The 3,292-nt window shown below is 41.9% G+C and overlaps 1 long non-coding RNA gene across 2 annotated transcripts; it reads right to left on the minus strand.

Annotated features, from left to right (window-relative positions):
• Positions 1–248: 248 nt before the first annotated feature.
• LOC145430464 (uncharacterized) lies at positions 249–1,502 on the minus strand. Of its 2 annotated transcripts, XR_013911041.1 has the most exons (4): positions 1,266–1,502; positions 952–1,091; positions 561–678; positions 249–455 (listed from the first exon to the last, which is right to left on the minus strand). It is a non-coding gene; the product is annotated as an uncharacterized LOC145430464 (long non-coding RNA). The 2 variants fall into 2 exon arrangements; XR_013911040.1 differs by lacking the exon at positions 1,266–1,502 and having other exon boundaries at positions 952–1,245.
• Positions 1,503–3,292: the final 1,790 nt, after the last annotated feature.

The following is a 3,292-nucleotide window of genomic DNA, read 5'->3' on the forward strand; positions in this document are numbered from 1 at the left end:
CAGGTCTGTCTCTGCTAGTATTGATCACAGTCTGCTCTGCTGACCTCTGTTGGCATGCCTACGGCGTGCATGATAATGCAGAATCTCACCACTATCTCATAACCCTCATAACTCCTGGAGACCTCAAGGATTAAGTCCTAACTTTCCAATGAGAAATCAATTTCAATTACCCCCCATGTGATCAATCATATTCTCATTAATGTCTGAAGTGTTGCCTCCAGCTGTACACAGCTGATTACCAGTCAAGGTTCCAACTTGAACAGCTTTATTGCTCAAGTCCCCATAAACGATCTTTTACAGTCTCGTAAGAAGCTCAAGCAGGGTGGTTTAAGGTGATATCACCTGATGTTTGGATGTCAGCAGTCACTTGAGGGGGTCTTGTGCTGTAATCTAAGAGGTCCCTTGCAGGAATAGTCTTCTGCTGACCACCAGGATTCCCCCTCGCCATCTCTACGCTATTAAAAGACAGAAAAACACCTCCGTGATGCTTTGAAATGTGGCAGTCCTAGTGGAGGGTAAGCAATGGTTTTGCAGCTTTAATTAATCATATAAAAAGTTACTTTTATGAAAACAGGACATGTGTAAGGATGTCTCTCAAACTCAGCTCTCTCAGGGAATGTGTGCATAAGACTGTGGGTTGCAGCTTTTTCGAGGACCTCTTTCCCAAGTAACACGAGTCTGAGACATTTGTAACAGGAAACCAAAGACACAAAATCAATGACAATACCCAATAAATGAATATCGAATAATGTCTAGCTGAACTACTTTGAGTTTTTAGACCATCAAATTTAAGAAAGTTTGTCCACTTTTTGGCCTGGTCGCCTCTTTTTTTAAGACTTGTTTTAGGATTAAAGTTAAAGTTAGGTTTACCTAAGCGTTTGACACTTAATTATGGTGGTTAAACTTCAGAATAAACAATAATTTAACAAAACGTCCTCACAACAATCTTACATGTGCATGTGTGCCCCTCCCCCCAGACGCCTGGATGATTGACAGATGGGCAGACAAGAGATTTCTCAGCTTATTAGCGAGCTGTTGGTTTTTCCATGACATCCCTTCAGTAGATGATCTCAGAGGTTACAGATTAGTCACTGAAAAAAAGAAGAAAAAAAGCAGTGTATTATGTTCCACTCTCACGTTATCACTGTGCCAAACACCGCAGTGTGTTTATTAGCGAGTCTCGTTTTCCGGGTCACTCGCTCTGTCAGCGATCTGTGTGACCACTTCCTTGTGATGGGGAGCAGTGAGGCATTAAGAGAGCTCACCTCTCATGTAACTGGAGCCTGACATATAGATCAGCTGCTTCTCTCTTATCCCCTCTCTATCTCGCTCTCTCTCTGTGGGCTTGACTTTGTTCCCTTTTGGCTCCAGATTATCCAGGGCTGAGCAGGGCTGTACGCCTTCAGAGTGTGGCGAGGTCAGGTGAGGCTTTCACAGCATTTCGCAGATTTAGCGCTGTATAAATGCACACAAGTGGAAGAAAACAGCCGGGGAGGAGAACTGCAGGATAGAGCTTACATATAGCAACAAAGGATCATGTGCCACAAGGGGTCAAAGTGCAGTTAAATTTAAAAGTATGACAAGTTGCATGTGAGACAAGGGAGGGCATTTAACACGGTTCAACAAGGGAGCTTGAAATTTACACCAGTCACGATCAAAGAGCGAGGCTGGTAGTTAAAGGAAAATTCCACTCCATTCCAACGGTTTCAAGTGCCGTCTGCTTTGCAAGCAATGCTCTATCACTTGTGATAAGTTGCAGTAAATGTGATAAGAGGCTGTCAGGCGCAGTATTAAGGGTGACATCAGCTGGATTTTGGAAGCCCAACACACAGCAGCACATGTAGAACACGTGTCCATTTCCAAAGTCTCTTTAAAACACACGCCCATGGTTTTTCCTTTCCTGTCAGACTTTGTTGAGAACTCACACTGACTGTAATTACACCAAACGGCAATCTCATGGGCTGAAAATGAAGCCAATGTCCAAGTGCCAAAAACAGTTCCTCTAATCACCATTTGTGCTTGGCAACAAAAGCGTCTTTTTAGACTCCCATCTTTAAAATGTTTTCAACATCACAGCATTATACATGGCACACACATATATATGTGTATGTATATATGTAATATATATATATAAAAAATATATTTGCCAATTTTGAGTCATTGACAGAGCCTACTTAACCATATTTGTACTTTCAGTACCTTTTGGAACATTTTTATTGGAACTGTCAGACATAAAGTTTCTGTGTGGCACAAACAGCCCGAGAAGTTTGTATTCAAGCTTTGGTGAGTGCACACGTCTAAAGCTATTGTTTAGGACTAAAAAGCAATGTCCCATGCAGTTTATGAATGCAGATTCTTAAAGAAGCTTGGCACTCTTTACTCAAAATATGTCAACTTCTGCTGCCAGAGTAAAAAACATGCCAAGAGTGAAATGAAGTTTTAAGCTTAAAATGAGACTAGATGAGTCTTGAGTCTAGAAAGCAGCAGTAGGTGATGTGGATGCAGTGTCTACAGCACAAACATACAGTAGTTGAGATCTCTGTTTGTGGTTGTACCCCAGAAGCTCTTTGAGTGTGTCCAGCATGGGCATTTCCCAGAGAGGTAACCTGGGTGATCCTGATAGTTGCAGTTGGTTGTCTTGAAGTTTAAACCATGGAGGTCTAAGTACATGTGGCCAGTATAGGCCACTGTTTGATAAATTAGTTTTGGGTCTTTTGATCCTTTGCGGCTGTGGCTCGAGAGTTAGAGCGGATTATTCATTAATCAGAAGGCGGCGATTCTAACCTCAGTTCCTTCAGATCACATGCTAAAGTGCCCATGGGCAAATACGAAATGCCAGATAGCTCCTGTGTGAGTGTGTGTTTGATAATAAGAAAACACTTGAAGGCATGTTTATGAACAGATAGACATGGCTTGTAATAAGAAGTACTTTAAATGGCTACAGAGTAGAAAGTAGAAAGCAATTTAACTGGAATTGTTGATGCTTTCTGTATTTTTCAGGTCCAAAGGTTCACTTTGGGGGTGTCCTCTGGGTCATGTGGCTGTGGCAAGCAGTTTCCTGTGCAGTTTTTCCAGTCTTCCCTGCTTCTGTGCTTCCACGAGGGACCCATGCATGGCTTAGGAGGGTGGTACATGTCAGCAGAACATTGCATTCTAATGACATTATCAGTGTTATTTGTTTAACTTACCTGTGGTTTTATTGTTGTGACTAAATGGTGTAACTATTCTCACTATTTCTTTTCCAACTTGGTTGGAGAGCACTTCCTAAGAATTATTTCTGAGACGATAAACC

The sequence above is a fragment of the Astatotilapia calliptera genome, chromosome 8, assembly GCF_964374335.1.
Source record: "Astatotilapia calliptera chromosome 8, fAstCal68.1, whole genome shotgun sequence".
Classification (NCBI taxonomy): Eukaryota; Metazoa; Chordata; class Actinopteri; order Cichliformes; family Cichlidae; genus Astatotilapia; species Astatotilapia calliptera.